The following is a 16,064-nucleotide window of genomic DNA, read 5'->3' as shown; positions in this document are numbered from 1 at the left end:
TCTGTGGAAGGATCAACGGTCTTTCGCAAACTCATTTCCTTTTCGCTTGCTGCACACTCGCCATTATGGTGGCGGGGTGAAATATCAGCCAAAAATTCACCGATCCTGTCACACCAGGTCGCAGGTGATAAATTACGATGACTTTTGGAAAATTTGACCGGACCTCTTTCGGCTACATTCGTGGCGTGCACCGATCCGTGGGAGGAAATTTGTTGCGAAACGGGTTCGTCCCATTGGTGTCGGGGGTGCGAACTTTAGTGACAATGCAAACCCGTGCGAAGCGACGAAGATCGCCAAACTTCGTTTGTTTATTATTCCTGTTCAGGCAGGGCACTTTGGTGGGGGGAAGCTTTGTGTGGGACTTATAATCAACACAGGCAGACACAATCGGGCATTGCAGCCGCTGGTTTGAAAGGTATTGTAAAGGAAGAGTGCATCGAGATCGCGCCGACTACAGGGGAACTTCACGATCGTTCTTATTCTTGATTGGCGCGAACATGACTTTTTGATTTTTTTAAAGTGCATTTAATCCTGTAATCTGGAACACTCGGCTTCTTTTAGCTCACGCGTTTGTTCTTGCCTTTCTTTCCCATCTCGCTTTCATTAAGCAGTATCTGCACTGCACCACAAAAAAAAAAACTGATCTGCGACGATTCTTTTCGCTCGCTAAAAGACGGAAAGATTTATGCACAACTCTTCCTGTTCGTTATGTTCGTTCGTTCGTTCGTCCGTTACCTTGAGCACTGTGGTACGCGGCACTGTGGTGTGAAGTATCGTGTTCATTAATTAATTCGCGATTCAAGCATGATTTTAAACTTTTATTTGATGGTTTGGGCTGGTATTCTTTTTCCAATTCAGGAAGCTAGCGATCGTAGGCTTTGGTGGTGGTGGTGGTGAACTTGTACCCATTGGAATCGAGCTTTTCATATTGTTAGATGCTGGCTATTCTTCTAGCTGGCATTGGAAGAATATTGTGAGCTTTACGATTTGGCAAGTTCTATTTAGTTGTGCTTCTGTAAGAGAAACTTGCCCTCCAGTTAGGGAAGCAAGTTCTCAAACAGAGAAGCCTCTAGCGCCTTACCGAGTAGCGAGTGCTCGAAGATAGTGGGTTTTTTGTTTCGTTGTGGTGTGCAATAAATCTATAAAAAATCTTTTTAACGAATCCCGGAACTGTGGTGGCTGTCCGATCGTCTGAACTGAGCAGATGATGAGGTCATGCGGGAATAATCAATTGTCGATCAAGCTTGGCTTGGTCAAGCTTGGTGAGCTTGGCAGTTGGGGTTTCGCTCACGCTCGGGTTGAGGATGTTGAGAAGGGATTTTTTTGTGCAAGAACATAACAAGGTTTAAAGACAGGTTATAAAGGAAAAGCTGGGAGGAAGTCCTCTTTATTTAGAATCATTGTCATATTATCCTATCATACGTCTAATGGTATAACATAACATCTGTAAATATGTTTAATAATATATCGGGACGTTTTGAACAGTTGGCAGTTGACATAAGCTGATGTACAGGATGAAAGCCAATGATGATGTACGTAAATGCAATACATCTTGGATGGCTCGGCTCTGTCTTCGATTAGAAGAACTTAAGATTAAGTTAGGGAACCTATTTGGGAGATTGTGTCTCATTTGAGCGTATTACTTTGGAGTTTTGGCAGCAATTGGTCACTGTTGGACTTTAACTTAACTTTTTGAAGAGCTTTCATCTTTTTGGTTAACACTCCTGTTCTCTATTTTATTAGTTGTATGTAGTTGAATAGTTTGAGGGTTCAACAGGGATCTATGATTAATTGCTTCCTTGCAGGTTTGTTTGTCTGACTTAACGGCTTACTGAGGACTTATGTATTCTGAACTTATATGGAGCAATTATTACTAGGGTCCTTGAGCTACGATCTGCAATTTTCCAGTCCTAAACACATTTCAGGATTCAATGCGAGAAAATTAGGCATTGTCATGGGGAAGAGAGATAGTTAAGTATTGCTATAAGACTACGGACCGTCGGACCGTCAGCTCCATAGCAGTTATAAAAAAGTAGTCCTTTCAGTTGTGTTGCGAGCGTCCCTCGAAATTGACATTGGGATTCGAGTATTCCATCCAGTGGCGAATCGAGCCCCTTGGAGATCCTAAGCAGCATTAAAGTTTTATGCTCCCAACATATCGAATATTCTGACTGGACTAGAGTCAAAGGCCAAGCGAAGACATCATATCGCGTCTTACATCATAATCTAGTATCTCAGGTCAGCTTATAGGAAGATACGCCCTAGAAAGCACGAGATTTCAAGCTTATGCTTAGTTTGCGTATACTATGAACCGTCCCAGGCTCCATCCCAAGGAACACAGCAGACGTTCTATAGCTCAAGTAACTTTGCAAAATTTGCAACTAAAACCATTGCATCCTCAGTGTAAGTAGTAGTCCTTGATGGCGTACCTTATAGGACGATAGGGATTTGCCTAATAGGGCGATAAGAGTAGACCTGCTACACTATTTTATCTAGCTTAAGATATTTAGTACCTTTTTTCAACTGATGAAGAGTGTTGTGGTCTATCCTTGATCCTAACAACATCCTAATCTACCATGCTGCCATTTTAAGTACAAGATACCTCCATCCCAATAGCTCATTCAAACATACATAGAAAAGAGCTGGACTTAAAACTTGAGCTAAGTTCTAGAACTTTGCCTGGTCTGCCTACTGCCCTTCAGCAAATCTTCAATGGGAAGATAAGAGTTGAAAGCGACATGAACCAGGAAGTTCCAAAACTGCTAAAATCGTAAGTCAATTCTTGACCACACGCCGTGTGAACTTGCTATCAACCGTGTACAATTGCTGTTTATTTATTCATTGCAATTTTCGCTGTTATCAGAACGATTTCTTTGTTAGTTCGCCCATGACCACATTGCCGGTGGTAATGATGATTCGATGAATTTTGTGCGATAAGCTGTTTGACTGTTGTCGTGTTTTTTGTTGTTCTCACTCCACCATTTGAAATCGTTGGCATTGCATGCGTCATCGTCACCCCTTTGCAATCACGAGCAGCGACTACGTGATTCGTGGCACGATCCGTGCAATGTTGTAGTTCGCGGATTGGCACTTCTACGCCAGTTGCAATTGTGCTTTCCGCCAATGAAGCGATTGTGCTTATCACATCGGATGCTGTTTTCGTGCGCATGTGTGCTCAGCGGAATGAGTAGGAATGTGAAGATGAAATCATCGACTGCATTTGTTTGTTAAAGTTGCTTTGACGGTTGACCCTCTCCCGCCAACGGTCAATGGAACAGCCGCATTGGTGGTGCGAAAATATGGTGATCTTCCGGTCGCTCAGCTGACCCAGCTGGTGGAATTTTTCAAAAGATTGGCCCGGTGAGGTTTTGGGCTGGTTGAGGTTCGTTTCACTTGAACCTTAACAGCGAAAATGATCAGCTCGGCAATAAATTATTGTAGCATCCTTGTAACGTTTTTTTGTTGTTGGCGTTCCATAAAGGAAAAGCACGAAAATCTCGCTCGTGATGGCAGATTCGTCGGCTGTCCAGCTAGCTCCTCGTCGAGTCCGCGGTTAATCAAGCGGTCGTTGCCTTGCCATTAATCAGTGGCTATCGCGGATCGTCCTGCACGCTGGCACGTCGATCACCTGATTCACCTGGGACATCGACCTTGAGGGTAATTTTCGGCGTCATCTTGCTGTGTGACTCCGACCCCACCAGGCCCACACATACACAAACATTTCGAGCGCGCGCGCGCGAACCATTGTTTCAGGTCATTCGTTTTCCGCACATTCGCTGGTTGACGTTCAAAAATATCGTATGTTTTTCTTTTTTTGTTTGTTTCGCTTCCGTTGTCTGCTCTGGTTTTTCGCTTTTCTCGACCAGTTCGTTACGATTTGCTGATTTGTGCGTGATTGTTATACTTTTTTGTTGCTCTCTTCTTTTCCTTACTGTTGCTTTCAATCATTTATGTTTTTTTATTTCGCCCGTACCATCGGGTTATGGAGGTCCGGTTTTCGCTTTTTGCTGCGTTTTTTTGTTGCTTCTCTCGTTTCGTTTTCTGCACAACGCGCAGTTTTACGTTCGCGAATCAATATACTTCGCGGCTTGGGTTTATCATTGAGCAAGGGTAGCGCATTCATCGAGCGTCACCCGTCGAGCTGTGTTATTAATTCATTTTCAATACGTTTTCAAATCTCTGTTCCCTCGGTGTTTTTTGTTGCTGCTTACCCACATTTAAACACTTTTGAGCAAATGTTTGTCGATCGGTGGGTAATGGTTTTTGTTTTACTTTCTTTTTAATGTTATGCATTGAGCTGGTAAAAGCTTTTAACGTTTATTTTCGCTTTTAACTGTGCTGTGAAATTTTTTATGTCTAATATTTTTATATTCAATATAAAGACGCCCTTTTTTAAGAGAAGGAGGAACACTTCTGCTCGAAGTTAATCCCAGAAGCAAATCTTAAATCTTTATCTTTCTTTGAACAAAAAAAAGAAAGAAAAAACATAATAAAGTCATAACAATTCATCATTCATCCACTATCATCCAGGAGCGATCGTTGAAGTTTGGAAATGTTTCGATGACGTTCCTTCTCACAAGCGGGGGAAAAGGGTTTATAGATTCCGCCGCAGATGAAACTGCCCGTGATAGGAAGGTTGAAAGTTATGATTTGCATAATTGGACCACTGGATGGGGTTCGCTACCAAATGCGTTTCGGTGGAGTTTTGAGGAGGGAAAAGGGAAGTTGCAGTCAGCAACAGTGTATCAAAAATTCATTCTCCCGAAAACAGAACGGGAATGACCCGGTTGATATACTACGCGCTCGCACATTGATCAATCAATCAACGGAACGGTTTGAAGCATTCGGCCATGACAGGCGACTCAAATTGGACTCATTGGGCTCCAATGTTTTGCACTAGAATGGAGATGAATAATAAATATTTTGCTCTAAAGGAAAGGAAAGAAAGAAACAGACAAAACCCAAACAAGCAAATTTAATAAAGCTGATGGCAAACGGTCACAATCGTTAATGGATTTTGTCATCACCTTTTGTCGAGACTGGATCAGTTTTTTTAAAATAAATTTGACTGAGATTGAAATGAATTAATGAATTGTTGACAAAAAATAAAACTGAAAATAATTATTTATTTTATTAAAGTATGACTGGACGCCGTATAGTCATCTGAAAATAATTTATAAAATATATTTTCTGTTCACAGGGTATTCCAACATTTTATAAGATTTCCCATATTTTTTTGCATTGCTCCAAATATTTTTGATTTCATCCCTAAACTTTTAATTGGTTGCCTAGATTTTTTCGATATCTTCATACAGTTTTTTTGGTTTCCCAATTATATTCGGAAAACATTTTTTGCCTAGTCGTATTGCTTAAAACTAGATTACAAAAAAGAAAACAATATATTTCGTGTTGGTTTGGAGACATTTTGCTCTCCAACTGGTGAAAGGGCACCTAATCGAGCAACTAAAGAACTCGTCTAAAGTTAAATCTTTCTAAATATTTCACCTCTCTGTGTTATGAAGGAAATATTCATTCTTCTTCTTCTTTCTTGGAACTACAACCTCGAGAGGTCTCGGTCTGCCATCTGGCTTTCTGTGACTTAATTTTACCCGTAGAAAAGCAGTCAGCCCTACTTACGGGGAGGTGGTCTGAATGGGAAATATTTAAATGAAGTTTAAAAATGTACTAAAATTCACGAAATACAGACTTGCAAACCTAATTTTGATAAATTGCTAGAACGTAATTTTAACACATCTCCTCAAGTTTTTGTGTTAACACTATATCAATGAAACGGTCATCATACTGTGGGGCGCTCATAATAGAATATGGGAGATTATTAAAAATTCTCTAAAAAAATTGAAACCAAAATATCTGAGAGAGCGACAAAATATTCCGGGACACCCTGTACTGTATAAAGTGGAATTATTCCTTCAGCAAGGAAGTCTACAATCGCACATGTTGTTGCTTGTGTCTTTTTGACGAGGTTCAAATTGTTTTGACAAATGCGTGCCAAAGCATATTGATACAGATGAGGCCACATACGCAACGCACAGCTCTTCTTCGTCTTATAATCAGTTTACTGCTTTAAAATTTCAATTAAAAGCTTCATCGAGCGACACCATGTTACGCTCATCAGAATAAAGTTCATGCGCCAGTTTCCCTGATAATCTGGGCAACTGAAGGAGTATGATCATTGCCTAAAACATACCAAGTGAGTACATTTGGTAAGTGTGGTGGTTATGCTTATCGTACTTTTTTGGTACCTTTTTTACCTCTCCATCGATCCATCTAACCTCAGCAAATCGATCAGTCACGAATCATTGCGTAATAATTGTACCTTTACTGCCGTTTTGCGCCAATTCACCATACTGTCTGACATTTCTTGCGTAAGAACTAGTGCGCTAGATAAGATTGTACACCGCTCTTAGTGTGCCTGTATGTGTTTGGTGTGTTAGTAAAACATATTTTCTTAAATATTTGCCCTTCGATCCAAAGCGCGTGCTTATCAGCACCGGTGGAGACAGTATGGCTAACGCTGCTGCGCCTGATGAGATTTGGATGAATGGATGAAGCGCAGCTATCAACACCTTGCCTGGTCGCCCCATATTCCACCGTGAGCCCCCATTGTGTTGGCAGGGAAGTTTCAATCCTGGCACAATTTTTAGCCTCCTGAACTCACATTGGCCCCGGGGGCGATCCGACATACGCGAATGATTTATGTGCACTTAGCTTATCGGCTTTCGGTGGAGCGAAGTTTTTCGGACTTAATGCTTAGGCTGTGTTTCCGTTTCGCAACGTGTGATGTGTCACCTACGTAGGTCTTATCTATTTCGGGGCAATGGCAGATGACTTGTACTAATTATGTTGTGCTCTGTGAGGTTTACAAAAAAAAAATAATCTAAGAATGAAATATGGAGTTCGTGGCTACGTGACGTCCATTTTGAAGTTTTAATCAATCAGTGTGAATAACGCATTACCCTGCAGTCGCCATTTGTCTGGAAAGTTCTCTATTTTTGTAAGGGGAACATAACATCACCTTAAACTCTTCGGGAGGTTAAAAAGGAGTTTGAAGATATTGCCTCCAGTGGACCTAACTTCGCCCTTGATGACTGGTTGGTTGGTTGCGACTTCATTCGTTTCTGGCATTCGATCTTCATCGACTTCATTTGGAGATCGACTTCATTCGTTCTTCGATCGCGAAGAACTATCGATATTTTTGAAGACACTTAAGGACGATAAGGAGACATTGGTGACAGAAATTTCCTGACAAACGTTTATATAGAGCTAGCTTATATTCTAGACTAGGAGACTTCTATCTTATATTCAGACTTGTCTCATCAATCAAAATTTGCAGTGAACCTGTAAAATTTGAAATGAGATATTCCATCTCTCCCGCCATTTTGACAGTTATTCTGTTAGATATAACATGGTCTCACGAGGCCTTCAATATCTCGATCTGATCCTTTATTATCTTCCAATAGCAAAAGCTTATTCTACAAAGAATTTGTGATGTTCCTCCATTATTTTAATCTAAAAAGCCGAATTTTCTGTAGTGTCAGCTCTAATACTCAAATGCTACACGCTTATATTAAGTTTGATATTATCGCCTGTACTACAAATGACGAAGTTTAAAGTACCGCCTTCGTTGGTGTTGTTTACACCTCTGGTGCGACCTTTGGAACTTGCATGGATTCAAAGTTCAAGACATTTATGACAGTTTGCCTACATTTATGTGGCTTCAGTTTTGCGGCTCAGGAACATATATGGTGTTTTGTGTTGTTTCTCTAGCCGTCTGGAAGGAGAGTTTAGTTTGGAAGATAGCTGAAGGATATGCTCGATACGAAGATTGTGGAAAACTAGCTTTCTCTCAATTCCGAAGACAGCTTTCTTTTCTTCAAAAAGTACGTAATTGTCAAACTCTAATTTCATACCAGTTTTCCTTTTTGTTCAACAAAGCTAATGAGGTGTAAGAAATTGAGTGAAGAAAAACACGGTTGGAAGTAAGAATCCCATTACCAACACTGCTCCAGGAAGCGCTTTCCAATTTAAAATGGCAGACAATGCTGTTTTCGTCCTCCATGTGTGCTGCGGGAATGAGAGAAACCCTCTGCTAGTCCCACACACACACTCGTACGTATGATGAGTTTGAGTAGCGTTTGCTTCCAATTTGTACTGTTCTGTTTGTCCCCGTGCCTACACTGTCCCGAAAGTGTTCCTTCTTCTGTCTCAAAGAGTCTCTGGCTAGTTACTTCACTGCTTGTCGTGGCAGTTTTAATCCGCTACTGCCAACTCACTTGCCAGACGTTAGCCCGCAAGCGATGGCATGACAATCGGGCGGAGGTGCTTTGTTGGGTTTTGCCTACGTAGGCAATTATTCATGCAACGGTTCCGATTTTGTTGAGCCTGCTCCTTCAAACACACACGCGCGCGCGAAAGAAAAACTCAACTCAAACGACGACGACGCGGCTTTGTCGCTCCAGAGTTTAGATGCAGCAGGGATATATGCTTTCACAGAGTATGATTGATGTGTGTGTGTGTGTACATGGTTGTGCAGATCTGGCAGCCTCCCTTTTCCCGGTGGCACAGTTGCACTGGAGATGCATTTTGCATGCTATGCTCTTGCTTGCTTCCTTCCGACAGCGTGCACGTTGCTCATGTTCGTTAGAGGGATAGAGTTACCGGCGGAAAATGCATCTCCAAACGTCTTTTGTGCTGTTACGTTCCGGTGCAACCGGTCGAGATGGATTAGTTGTTTATTGTTTGCGAAACTATGGGACGGTCGTGGTGTGTAGCGTCAGCCTTCGGGCGTGGGTGAGTGTAAACGTATTAAAATGAGCGAAACTAGCTAGTTACAGCAGCAGTTAGGGCTGTAGTTGAGTGTGATTTAATTGAAATAAAGGGCAGTTGATAAATGATCAAACTCAAATCAATTGATAGAAAATGTCGGTTCAAGAAATAAAAATTTGTTAATTTGTACAGGGTTTTCAAGCTGAACAACTGAGTTCGAACCAATTCTTGAATCTGGATTCCAGAATTTAGGTCCAAAAATCCTTGAAGAGATTCTTTTTAATCTAGAAAAGATACAAGGAGGTTGAACGGATTCTATTCATCCTAGAAATAATCCAGATATAGTTTCAACTTGACTTGACTCATCACCAAAACGCTGTATTCTTCAGGTTTGATGTTAGATACAGCCCTTATAAGCATATTTTCTATACTGCCAACCCACACGGAAACGTAACAGTTCTTTGCCTTAGATATTCGAAACATGTCATAATTTTCTGATGCAATTTATGCCACCATTCAATCCGACCCTTGGAGTGCACGCTATAATTTTCCTCCTGGGCAAGCATCAAATCCCTTTTACCCTAAGCCTTAATCGAACCAGGTGGACTGGTGGAAAAGAATCCACCATACGGTACTTTGGCCGGTACTGATTGACGTGAATTATGGGAAAGTCAACCAACAGCTCGCTGCCAACCAATCACCAATGATGATGCATTCAAAACCACCGCACGGGGCATTCGGTCGACTATCCCGTGATCGTCAAGGTTTCGATAACGCCTGCCCTTTCCTGCCATAACACTGGTGCACCGGGCCAAACCAGGTAATGTGAGGCTGCAGGCGCTTAAGCTTAGATTCAAACCCGCACTGGAACTGCATTCGAACGTCGACCGGTGTCCAGATTTTTGAAGACCACATCGACCACCGCTCAGAGCCGCTCAAGATGGACCGATGGGTTGTAAGCGGGGATGTCAGATTATGCGGCGCTTAGCGTGTGCTAGCGTACTCCACGCCCGCATTCAACGCTCTGGGATTGAGCGTTGAGGCGCAAATGGTTCGATGCACTCGTCCGGGGTCCCTCCTCTGACACAGACTCGGGCGTGTTGTTGAGCTTCCGTGCGCAGAATCATGACACTGCTTTTTCACCACTTTCATGTACCGTTGGAGTGCTGGAGAAAGGTGGTGTTGAGCAACGACCCACAGTGTTTGTACTGCGGGGGTGTGCAAAGGTGGGGACTTGATGGAAGAATATAATTCAGGGTGTTTGAAATGCGCTTACCACCCTATCAACGATGCCCTTGTTCTTCTTGTCGCTGTGGCTGTTGCACAAAAAATTCCCGTGGGATGATTGGATGGTGTGGATCGTATTCCTTCGCACGCTGAATGCAGAATTGTGCTTGTAAGTTCCTGGCACTATCGTTCGTGTGGCAATGGATGATGCGCTTTTATGCTCATGTTTCCCCGCGGTTGCTGGGTGCTAATTCGAAACAAATGTGAATTCTTTTGTGAGAACCCGAAGCAGAAACATGCGCTTAACACTGATTACGCATTCATATCAGTCGCTTACGCTTGGGAGTTTTTTTGTATGTATGAGTTATTTGTTGGTGTAAGTCTTTTTAAACAACAGATGTATTAGATCAAATACAATATCTTTGGATGGTCATGAAAGTAAGATTTATAGGGATAGCGAAACAGATTGAATGAAGGTCGAATTTCTATATCCCTTGCTGGGTGGGAAATCTGTGCAGTTAGCTATTAATCGCTGTCCCAAAAATATATGTGCCGATGTGCGTCTGGGTTAAATAATTAGATAATGTTCTTCAGTAGAGGTTTCTCCAAAAAAAAATCTATTGACGACCAGGGTCAATTGCTTCTCTTTTTTGTTAAAGAATTATTGAGTTAGGACCTCCGATAGAGGTTTGCCCAAAGCTTATTGATCGCTGAAGAGGCGCTCGATGCGATGACTTCGGTTTCAAATTTTGTATAACAATGTCCATCTTAAGCAGGATGCTCTTATCATTAGATCAATCTCATAGACATTAGACTCTCTTAACATTTAGACCACCAGGTGATGAAGCCGCGGTGCGGTCCGGTAGCTTGGGCGATAACGGCGCCGGTCTTCACACCGGGCAGGACCGGGGTTCAAATACCATTCCATTCTGCCTCCCCGTAGTCAGGATTGACTATCCAACTACGTGATATCTTTAGGTCTAGTAAACTAGTAATAGGCAGGCATGACCTAGGAGATTGATAGGCCAAGAAGAGAGAAGTCACCAGGCAACGAAGTCTTCGTTTATCAACGTCAGTTGATGCATTTGAAGAGTGCTTTAACACTATTTGATGGCAAGAACCTGTTCTCTTCAACGATTTCAGTGTTGTTTGGAAATTAGAAGTTGTTGTAATACTTCAAACAGTTGTAACAGATATTCCTTCCAATTTCTTCGCACAAGGTCAAATCTCACGAGCAAAACTTGAGTTCCTGAGCTATTTGCTGACATTTTGCTGAGACACATTGTGAGTGCTTTGAAGTGAGACGATGATGATAATGATAAGTCCCATCTCATACCCCTTCATAGGTTTAACAGCTGTCGGGACACATCGTCCCATGCATATGGCCAGCACCGCCGATACCAATAAGGTTATCGAGTGGTACCTTCCGGGACAAAGAGTTTGTAAATATTCTTTGTTCACTCTTAATTTTCAATAGAAGATTTAAATGCTCCATTATTTGTTTAGTTTATTTCGAAAGCTCAATATCTGTTCTATTCATATAACAGCTCAGAAGCGTGCTGTGATGGTAGTTCCATCAGACTTTTTTAAAAAATTCAGCATCGTTGTGTTACAGCCGAAAACTGCTTACTAAATGAATCTTCTTCATCTAGCAAAGATTCCAGACAAAGTCACAAGATTCGACTTACACCGTCCTTGACAAATCCTTGACACATTCGTTACTGTTTCTTGAGCCGACAGCGAGTAAAAGATATACGCCTTTCGCACACTTCAAGTTAAACATAATCGTCCAAATTTGCTTAAACAATTAGTACTTGAATTCCAAAGTGATAATCGTAGCGCCACAATGGGGCCGTCCATAGCGCCGCCACAACCGCCACTCATATATAATGCAAAAGTTAACCAAAAATAAACCACAATAACCGTCAACAATCAAACATCAAACATAACTCGCTCAAACATATTAAAAGCACACACAATAAAAAAACACAAGCACAAAAACAAATAGAAGCAAAAACAACACTCACACAAAACTCGCGCTCACAGTTAACAAAGTTAAGTAATGTGTCATATTTGTCCGGCATGTTTTTTTGGGGGTCGGCGTTTTGTGGCGTTGTGTGTACGAACTTCACGAACACGTTTCGCACTATGCAGCGGGTGGTGTGGTTTTTTTTTTGTGGTGTGGTGTGTTCCTCGAGAGTCCCAAAATTTGCATAAACGTTTACGATTGTTGTTTGTGTGTCGGTGATCGTGGTGGTCGTTGCGTAAGTCGCGACGAGGTTTGGCGTGACCCACTGCTCTACACACTTCGTTTCTGCAAGTTGCATTCTCTTCCCCTTGTTCCGGCCGAACGGGCAAGAAGCGGCGTTGGGTTTGCCAATTTTCGGTGATTCGCTGTCATCGCCAACATTCGCCATTCGGTGTTAGTATACGCTTTCGTTAGCATCAGTATCGCGTCCTGACGATCTCCGTTCCATGTAAGCGTTGGCACAGCACGCGCACAGCACTGAACGAGCAAAGTGTTCAGCTCGAACCCTGGAGTCTGATCGAGGACATGTCGGGACAAGGTTGGCGTTTGTCGCAGAGAGAAAAGAAGGCTGATCGGAGCCTCTGGAGGATCGGATCGGACGATCGATTGGAGCTCAGGATTACACACACTCGTTTTAATATTACGACAGTGTGTTTAACGTTTGGAAGTCGAAGCTGGACCAACGCCGCGCAAACGAGTGAGCTCGGGAAGTTCATTTAGATTTACAAGTTAACTTCAACTTGGTGTTTTGTGGGGCTCTCCGGCTTGTATTGGGAGTACTGATGACCTGTAGACGCAGTTTTCTGGGGGGAGACCAAAAACCCAAACCGACGTTACATACGACCCGGCTCATGTATAGCCGTTGTTTCGATTTTTTGTCTCTCCACTGTATGTTACGTTAGTTACGGCTTGCCCTCGGATTTGCTATATTTGGTGACACTTGTCAACAGACGCCTGGGCCACGGTTGGTTGCTTTGTGTTTTTGTTTTTCGGCTGTCACCGTCACGTTGGAATTTATTTTCCTGCCTTACGGGCTTATGGGCCTTTTGAACAAGCATCCTGTTTCCAACATCGCTCCATCGAAGTGCTGAACCCGGCGGGAGTGAGAGAGAGAGCTGGCTGAGGGAGGGGAAAGGTGTTGTAGAGCAGCTCGAATCGTTAGTGCGATTTGTACGGTTTCTTGTGACAAGCTTACATGTATGACTGGTCATTGTTACTTAAGGAGGTTTACGTCGCACACGGGACGTTGGGGCGGTTGCCGATTTCTTAACCGAACGAATCGTGCTGTTGCTCTGGTTCACCTCTGGTCGTTGGGTGTTTGCTGGCTCGTCCTGACGGTCGTGTGTAATTAACGGCATTGATTTGTGACCGTGACGCCAAGCAGCAAGCGCGAGACTCACCGTGAAGTTCCTGCGTGAGCAGCGGTACGGAAAGAACGAACCCGTGGCTTCCGTTCTTAATTTGAACGCCCGGGAACGAAGTGGAATGGAGTTACTCTCTTGTTTGGTTTTCTTGCAAACCCTGGTGCTATAAATTACTTTACTGGAGGTATCAATTTTCTTGCTAGCTTCGAATGCGAATTCGTCGTTTGTGGACCGAAAGGCTGAACTACTGAACCGAAAAATTCTTGAGAATCTGCACCGATAAATCAAGCCAAGAAGCTAACGTACACCGGGCCGAAGGATAACCCGGTTTTTTTAGTCGTCTACTGGTCGTCCCTAGTTCTTCGATAAATCCAATTTTGGGTTCTTTTGTTTTATCGCTCTGATTGTTAGGGGGGTTTTGTGCTTTTTTTTGGAGCAATTTTGGAGCACAAGGTCGAATTAGTTGGATAAGGCTTTGTGGTGGATTTAGCTCTACGCCCTAAATGGTTTAATCGAGCGGTTACGATGAAGAAGTTTGGAAGATATTTAGGAACGATTGTTCGATTCTAGGGAATGCTTAAATGGATTTTCAAAATCCTTCGGTTGTGAGACGATATTTGCTTGCATAAGAGGAAAAAAGGGCTTTGGTTACAAATTATCCTGCTCTTTGCTGTTGTGCTTCATCCACCAAATCTTAATATTAAGACATCTTCTAAATTTATGAAATGCAAAAGCTGTCTCGTTGATTGATTCATCTAGAATTAACCTTTTATTAAGCTCACACGCAACACATTGGATGGATATCTTTTTTCGAGTGGACAGGTATTATTCAGCTCCGCAATACAGTGCGCCAATCCCATTCTCAAAAAAAGTATAATAAGATTCTGATGTCTTCTTTTGAGACCGATTGATGATTGTTAAGCTGCTTTTGAGAGACGTTTGATGTTCGATGAACCATAAATCATGCGCCAAATTACGCATACCTAATTCAAGATGCTTATGACTGGCAGTTCTCGTGTGAAACGAATGGAAATCGTTCACCGCAAGACAGTGATCTGAGTTCGTATTATTTTTTATCTGACCATCTGCCCAACTCCATAGCATCACGAGTGTTATTATCCTCATCATTAGTATAATCAGATGTAACGCTTGAGTTGAATTTCTAGAATTGATGAACACATGTTCATTTTATATGTCAAATATTAGTTAGACTGGGGCTTGAGTGAAGCCAGATAATAATGGATTGCTCTTCAGAGTATTCTGGATGAACAAGCAATGTCTGGATACAGTTAAAGATGAAGTAGTGAGAATAGTTTCAAATATTCAGGACTGTAGTTTCAAATAGTTTTAGTCCAGAAACCCTGAAAAGATTCCTTATCCTGAAGAGATTATCTTTTTATTCTGGACTCCAGTTATACCAAGTCTGAACCAGGTCCAGGTACTTCATCTTCAACGGAGTCCAGAGATGGTTCTGCCATAAGAAGATCATCTTGGAAACTCAGCAAATTCCCTTGGAGAGATCCAAAAGCAAACGAGATCTCCAACAGGATATTGCATTTACACACTTATATGAAAGGACAAATGTCTCCAGGATCACCACAGAACTACAGGATTATCTGCCGGAATGCCTTGTTGATAACCTGCTACAATATTCATTTAGTCCAAGGGATGGTTAGGACCTAAACCAGACGTTCAAATGGCTCTTCCTAGACCAATAAAACTTCGAAATATTCCAATCAGCCCATGGTAGACTGCTTAACCGACTCGTGATGAAACGACCGCTGGTGAGAGATAACCGCGTGCTACCCATAGGCTCATAAACAATTGCGTTTTCACTTGTCGCTTGTCCTATCTCTTCAACCGCAGTGATGGAAATCCCCTCCCTATAATGAGTACACAGACAAACGTCTGAGGCTCTTTAGTTCATAGAATTAAAACTTTTATAACACCCATCCATATACACTCACACACCAACGCATTTGCTGACGACTTTTGAGAGGTGTCTCTACTATTAGATTAACCTCATGTTTGGAGCAACAATATCAACCACCAACCAGAGCGCACATTGAGCAAGAGTGGTTATTACTGACGGTGGTTTATGCTTGCGATCTAGCACCTTACCAAAGCGAATTGTACCATCGCACGGTGCTGTTGGGTCGGTAGATTAGGGGGATAGAAAAAAAAGGCTGTTGCCTTATTTATTGCACACACTTACGACTGGACGCGCAGATATGAGATGCGGTAAACTACTTACGCCAACCGGGTACCGATAAGAAACTAAAACCCATCACTCGCGTCCTCGGCGCAGCGGTGATAGGCCCAAAACCCATTTGTAAGACGAGATGTGACCGAACAGAAAAGTCGTAGCGATAGCGACGAACAAAGATAAGACGAGTTTGGTGTGGTTAAAGCACGGAGATCGCTACTATCCCGGTAAGGTTGGTTGGTAATGTTGGAAGAAAGCCAACGCAAACAGACCAGTCTTCTGGAAAACCGTTTATTTGGTGTGCGCTCGATTTGAAAAAAGCGGTAAATTTTTTTTTTTGGAAGGCTCCTAAGAGCTTTCTTAGCCTCGTTCTCGGAATGCCAGGAAAGCATCCTTATTATTAGCCATGTGAGCTAGGTGAACAAATATTGACCGTAGTTGAGCGTCGTCT

At 42.5% G+C, this 16,064-nt stretch overlaps 1 protein-coding gene across 2 annotated transcripts in view; it reads left to right on the top strand.

Annotated features, from left to right (window-relative positions):
• LOC118508349 (semaphorin-5A) overlaps positions 1-16,064 on the top strand; it is a 132,035-nt gene that overhangs the window by 21,785 nt on the left and 94,186 nt on the right. The window lies entirely within an intron of this gene.

The sequence above is a fragment of the Anopheles stephensi genome, chromosome 2 (assembly GCF_013141755.1).
Source record: "Anopheles stephensi strain Indian chromosome 2, UCI_ANSTEP_V1.0, whole genome shotgun sequence".
NCBI classification, from domain to species: Eukaryota; Metazoa; Arthropoda; class Insecta; order Diptera; family Culicidae; genus Anopheles; species Anopheles stephensi.
Note: the sequence above shows the minus strand (reverse complement) of the source record. Positions and strands in the feature narration are given on the sequence as shown.